This window comes from Sander lucioperca, chromosome 4, assembly GCF_008315115.2.
Source record: "Sander lucioperca isolate FBNREF2018 chromosome 4, SLUC_FBN_1.2, whole genome shotgun sequence".
NCBI classification, from domain to species: domain Eukaryota; kingdom Metazoa; phylum Chordata; class Actinopteri; order Perciformes; family Percidae; genus Sander; species Sander lucioperca.
Window position 1 is genome coordinate 28,625,590 of NC_050176.1, and position 7,023 is coordinate 28,632,612.

The window sequence follows — 7,023 nt, forward strand, 5'->3', positions numbered from 1 at the left end:
CGTAAAAGTGCCAGATTGTAGCCCGGGGGCTAATTTCCATCTGTAGTCCATTAAGCATGTTGAAGTTACAATAAAAAGGTCAAAAGATATACAGTCGTAACATTTGCTATAAAACAAGAAGAAACAGGACAATAGAAAAGAAGAACAGAACAAGGACAATTCATTAGTAGGTGTTAAAACGGAGACACAATTTATTAGTATGCTCTACTGGGCTGATACGGTACAGCATGCAGTCAGAGGTGGTTAGCTCTGAGCCACACCTTTACCTGGCTCTTAAAGGTGGCCAGAGTGGGACATTCCCTTATAGTTGGGGGTACTGTGTTCCATAATGCACTACCTTTAATAGATAGTGCATTATGGCTTTCTAAAAGGAACCTCACAGTCCCTGTTTACAACAGCTCTGGTGATCCGAGTCTGTCTGTATTTAATAAACTCTTGCATTGGGGGTGGCACCAAGCCATGTAGTACTTTATAAATTAAGCATATTAATACGTAAGCATACATATACATATGGTGATGCAGTAGTTCAGGTGTTATTGTATCATAGACCAGCTGGTGATGCAGTAGTTCAGATGTTATAGTATCATAGACCAGCTGGTGATGCAGTAGTTCAGATGTTAAAGTATCATCGAGTAAAGGAACATCAGAGCAGCTGCATCTGACAGAGATCCTCTGATTTGCTTAAAATTACAAAGATTGAATTTAATTCTTTTGTTATCAATTTAACATGATTTTTGAAAGAGAGTTTGGAGTCTATAATCACGCTATATAATCAAGTATTTCAACTCATTAACAACTTCCAACTTCTCTGTGCCTAAGAACACCCCAGATTGAGATGGCGTAGTAGTAGAAGGTTGCTTCGACGAGTATAAACAAACAGTTTTTTTTGCATTTAAGATAAGACACGACCTATTGAGCCATGTTTGTGTGTGTGTGTAAGAGCTGTTGAGATCACACGTGCTGCCTCCTCAGGATTTTTTGCTTCAGTAAAAATTACAGCGTCGTCGGCGTAAAGCTGGACATCAACATGTAAACAGTATTCAGGTAAATCATTAATATATAATGAAAATAAAATGGGCCCCAGTATGGACCCTTGAGGGACTCCTACTGGACAACCCATGTAAGCGGAGTTTATGGAGGAAAAAAGGGCCGCGGCACACGGTCCGAGCAGCAGCGCACCGCAGCAGACGCCAAAACGGAGGCAGTGCCAGGTTAGGTTATAGCTAAATGTTCAAATAAGATACTTATAATTGTTATTTGGCTGTTATGAGTTAAGTTGAATGAATTTCCACACCATATTTTTCGGGATATGAATGTATGAAATAATTACGGTTTACTATGCCATGAATAATTGAAACACGTATTACTACTCAAATGTATAATTAAACTCGTAAAAATTTACATTTCTGTGTTATTACGTTTTTCTAAAGATATCCTAACACAATACATAATACAATATCGCAATTAGGTATTTATCATGAGAGATTATAGAGTTTGGAATCTGGCGGTCAAAATGACCGCTCACGGCAGTTCTAGTGTTAATAAACTGTTTGACTAGTATCAAACAGTGGTTATGTGACAACTTTCTGCTTCTGAACTTAGATAACAACAACAACAGGTAACAAAAATAATTTCCCCCTGGGATTATTAAAGTATTTCTGATTCTGATTCTGATAAAACAGAAACTAATTATCGCCCCTGAAAGTCGAATCCCTGAGATAAAGCAGCATATTGGGGACTTAGGCTCATCTGTCCAGCCGAGCCTCAGGAGCTTAGGTATGGTTTTTGATTCAGCTATGTCGTTGGATCACCACTCTAAATTATTAGTTAGGAACTGTTTCTTCCAACTGAGAAACATTTCTAAGTTAAGAACACTTGTGACTAAGGATAAATTAGAGATGATCATTCATGCTTTCATTTCTTCATGTTTAGATTACTGTAACAGTCTTTTTACCTGTCTGAGTAAGAAGGAGCTTTACCGTCTCCATGCTGTTCAGAACTCTGCTGCAAGGCTTTTAATGCACATTAATAAAAGAGCTCACATTAACGAAACAGCACACATCACACCTGTTTTAGCAGCACTTCACTGATTGCTAGTCCAGTATAGAATTCAATTTAAAATCCTGGTCATTACTTTCAGAGCCCTGCACGGTCAAGTTCCTCCATACATCTCTGATTTGATACAGCTACATACTCCCACCCGTAGTCTGAGATCATTAGGTCAGAGGCTATTAGTGGTTACCCACACTAATTTTAAAACTAGAGGGGATCGGTCATTCCAAGCAGTGGCTCCTAGGCTGTGGAATGACTTGCCTCTCCCGCTACGTTGTGTGGATTCTGTCGAATCTTTTAAAAAGCAGCTGAAGACTCTGCTGTTCAAGCTTTACTTAGTCGAGGGGTTTTTATGGCTGTTTGTTATGTTTTCTACTTGTATTTCAATTTGCTCCTATTGTGACTTCTTGTGTTGTATTACATTTTATTGTGAAGCACTTTGTGATTTTTATCTGTGAAAGGTGCTATACAAATAAACTTTACTTACTTACTTAGTATTCATGTCAGATTTATCCCCAGCTTTAAATACTGGGGTAACTGAGGCCAATTTCCACGCCTTAGGGACAATTGAATTTTTTATAGATAAATTAACCAAGTGCATGATTGGGGGCGCTAACGCCTCCTTATGTGATTTTATAAAGCTAGTATCGAGCCCATAAATATCCTTGGCTTTAGAATTGTTCAGAGCCGTAATGATATCAATATCTTCTGGTTCTGTGATTTCTTGGATGTAAAATTTGGACTGAGCATTGTCAGATAGAATAGGAACCTGCCCTCGAAAGATGTGAAATGTTTCGCCAAATCTTCTATTGATTTAATGAAGAAGGAATTAAGCTCTTGCGCCAGGACAACAGGGTCTTTCACCAGCTGACTGTTAATTTTTAATTCCAAGCCTTTAGTTTCCTGCTTGGGTTGTTTCCCTGTCAATTTATTTATGTTCTGCCATATTTTTTTTTTACTGTTACCTCTAGCATTTTCAATAATTTGAATAAAAAAGTTTGCTTTGGACGTCACTTTATTTCTGGCTCCTGTAAAGTTAAGTCTGTCTATATTAAGTCCAGATTTAATAGATTTTCGGAGTAACTGATCCCTATGCTTCATTAGCTTTAAACAGGCAGAGTTGAGCTAGGGGAGAGAGTTGGACCTCTTTCTCCCATGGCGCCCCCTCCTGGAGAAAGAGAGGATAACCTCTTTGACTTTCGAGAGAAATAAGTCACTGCCAGCATCAGCATCCTCGCAATCCATGAGGCCAATCCAGTCAATATCTTTCAGAGCTCTATCCACATTTTCTAGTTGGTTCTTGGGGATTGTCATATTAATCGTACAGTTAGTTGAAGTATGACATAGATTTTCTGAACATTTAACCTTTCTCGAGAAAAAGATTGCATTATGGTCTGAGAGACCTGTTAACAGGTTGTGGGTGTTTGTGATTCTTTCCGGTTTATTGGTGAAAACGAAGTCAATTCTAGAGTGAGTGCGGTGTGTAATTCTGGTGGGTTGTTCTGTTAGCTGAGTGAGGTTTAAATAATCTGTTAAATGCTTGAGGTTTTTTCTATCTTTTTTGTTATCCCAATTGACATTAAAATCCCCAAAGAGGAGGATTTCTTTTTTATGATTACATAACATAAGGAGTGCTTTGAGCTGGTCATAGAAATCCAGATTAGCAGCAGGTTTGCGATAGATGCAGATAACTGTCAGAGACATCTCTCTCGAAAGGGAGATGTTTACACCAATGCATTCTAGTGTGATGTTACTAGGCCATTTGATCTGATAGCATTTCAAGTTATTCTTAACATACATGAGAACCCCCCCACCCCTCCCCTGACCCTGATCTTTCCTAAAAGTTGTGTATTCTGGTGGTGACACAGCAGCCTCGGATGAGGAGCTGGTGAGCCACATTTCAGATAAACCCATAAAATCAATGTAAGAATTACATAACAAATGTTCAATCTGTTTTGGCACCAAGGTGCGAACATTTAAGTGACCCCCAAACAACCCCCCCTTTTTATATACTGGATCCCAAACAGTCCTAGCCTGATTAAGTGTCCTGAATAATTTGAGTCGTCTATGTTTACTGAGTACTGGGTTACGAATCTTACATGTGCTAGTGTGTGGAAACTGTCCATTTATTCCGGGCATTATGGTGGTGACCTCCTGCTGCATCGCTGGTTCCCGGCTCAGATCTGCTAGGAGGCCCGCAGTCGAGCCTATATATATATATATATATATATATATATATATATATATATATATATATATATATATATATATATATTATACTAACATATTCATATTTTAGTTTCATTCTCTATAAAGACCCTGGATGGTCCTAATAGATCCTCCTCTTAATCATATTCATATTTTAGTTTTATCCTGCTATAAAGTATAACTAAATGGTTGGTCCTATGTATATGTGTGTGTATATGGACATGTGTAGTTTCGTATTGGTTGTATTGTCCTGTTAAAGGCCCGGTGTGGCTGAAGCTGAGCTCTGCAGTGTCGACCTCAGCTCTGTCTGAATAATTCATCTCTCCTCTCAGATGGGAGGGGAGAGGGGAGAGGGGAGAGGGGAGGAGGGGAGGGGGGAGGATGGGAGGGGGGAGAGGGGAGAGGGGAGGAGGGGAGGGGGGAGGGGGGAGAGGGGAGAGGGGAGGAGGGGAGGGGGGTGCGAGGGAGGAGGGAAACACGGAGCAGCGCTGGTGCTGATGAAAATTTAAAGACTCTGCATTGGAGCACTCTGGAATATTTGCTAACGGTGGAGAAAAAGCAGCTGTGATGGTTTTTAATGTACGGCTGAGAGCTGATGGCCCGGAGCTCTCTGTTTCTACTGCCTGAATGGGCCCGGAGCTCTCTGTTTCTACTGCCTGAATGGGCCCGGAGCTCTCTGTTTCTACTGCCTGAATGGGCCCGGAGCTCTCTGTTTCTACTGCCTGAATGGGCCCGGAGCTCTCTGTTTCTACTGCCTGAATGGGCCCGGAGCTCTCTGTTTCTACTGCCTGAATGGGTGGTGGCTGTGTCTCTGGTTTGGTGGCTTGTGCTAATAAAAAGGCAGAGCGCACACAACAGGATGTTCACCTCCGTTTCAGTTTAAAGTGCCCATATTATGAAAAAATCACTTTTTCTGTGATTTGGGGTGTTACTTTGTGTCTCTGGTGCTTCCACACGCATACAAACTTTAATAAAACCATCCATGGTGTTTAGAGTGAGATACGGTTTCTGAATGTGTCCTGCCTTCAGTCTTCGGGTGAGCTGGTCAAAATCTGCACGGCTTTCAACGTCACTAGCTGAGACGAGGGGGCTAGGGGGCTAACCGTTAGCATGCTAGCTCGTTCTCAATGGCTAAACACTGCTACAACACACACTAGTTCACCATAATCTACAAAAGAACTACTTCCATGTCCCTGTTCTGCAGGTATTCCACACAAAGTTGGAAGTGTGCCCTCGTTTAGAAGAAGTCTCCCGGCTAATCCTGCCTTGTACTACTGAAGTTGGAGAAACAGCTAGCTAGCTCATGTAATCCTTACCTAGCTACCGAGCATGTGGTCTTACCTAGCTACTGAGCATGTGATCTTACCTAGCTACTGAGCATGTGGTCTTACCTAGCTACAGAGCATGTGGTCTTACCTAGCTACTGATCATGTGGTCTTACCTAGCTACTGAGCATGTGGTCTTACCTAGCTACAGAGCATGTGGTCTTACCTAGCTACTGATCATGTGGTCTTACCTAGCTACTGAGCATGTGGTCTTACCTAGCTACTGATCATGTGGTCTTACCTAGCTACTGATCATGTGGTCTTACCTAGCTACTGAGCATGTGGTCTTACCTAGCTACTGATCATGTGGTCTTACCTAGCTACTGAGCATGTGGTCTTACCTAGCTACTGATCATGTGGTCTTACCTAGCTACTGAGCATGTGGTCTTACCTAGCTACTGATCATGTGGTCTTACCTAGCTACTGAGCATGTGGTCTTACCTAGCTACTGAGCATGTGGTCTTACCTAGCTACTGATCATGTGGTCTTACCTAGCTACAGAGCATGTGGTCTTACCTAGCTACTGATCATGTGGTCTTACCTAGCTACTGATCATGTGGTCTTACCTAGCTACTGATCATGTGGTCTTACCTAGCTACTGAGCATGTGGTCTTACCTAGCTACTGATCATGTGGTCTTACCTAGCTACTGATCATGTGGTCTTACCTAGCTACTGAGCATGTGATCTCTGTAGCTAAAACAGAGACCTGAACACAGGGTGAAAAGAGGAGCTGCAGCAATGTGCAGTACAACTAAAATATGGTGTTTTCTGATAATTAAACCATGTAAACCTATTCTGGTACAACCTCAAAATATAATTATGAACCTGAAAATGAGCAGAATATGAGCACTTTAAGAAACGTGCTGCTAGGTTTTGTCGAGGCTGATTGTGACCTTGATGTAACTTTGGCTCAGTGAGGTCCGTTCTGCTACGGTTGCTGGGTGAACGACATATTTCCTCTGAACGCTGTGAACCGCTGTTCAACAGCGTTGAGTTGTGTTGTCTATCGTTAGGTGGGCGTGTCTCTGTTTATTGGCTGTGTCCCAGCTGATAGCCAATCAGAAGAGACGTGTCTGTAAACCGTGGTACTAGAAAGCCAGAGAGCTCACAGCAGGTCCCCGTTTCAGTTTTAACCCTCATGTTGTTTTCAAAGTTCTTCTTATATCAGAAATATGGGATGTCGAAATAAGTGCCTAAAACTTTGGGAAAAGTGTCAAAAATGTTGCAAAAAAGCAGACAATAAATGACGAAAAAAAAATTCAAAAACACCAGAACAAAGCGTCAAAATGTTGGAAAAAAAGCATCAAAAACGCCGGCAAAAGCGACAAACTGTCCGAAAAAACGGATGCAAACATCCGAAAAAGCTATAAAACTGTGGAAAAAGTGACCAAAACACACAAAAAAAGACAAAAAAACGTAAAAAATTTTAAAAGCAAC

The 7,023-nt window shown here is 41.3% G+C and overlaps 1 long non-coding RNA gene across 1 annotated transcript in view; it reads right to left on the reverse strand.

Annotated features, from left to right (window-relative positions):
* Window positions 1-246: 246 nt before the first annotated feature.
* LOC118494805 overlaps window positions 247-7,023 on the reverse strand; it is a 13,865-nt gene continuing 7,088 nt past the window's right edge. The window contains exon 3 of the long non-coding RNA XR_004896999.1: window positions 247-432. This is a non-coding gene — a long non-coding RNA (uncharacterized LOC118494805). The remainder of the gene's footprint in view (window positions 433-7,023) is intronic.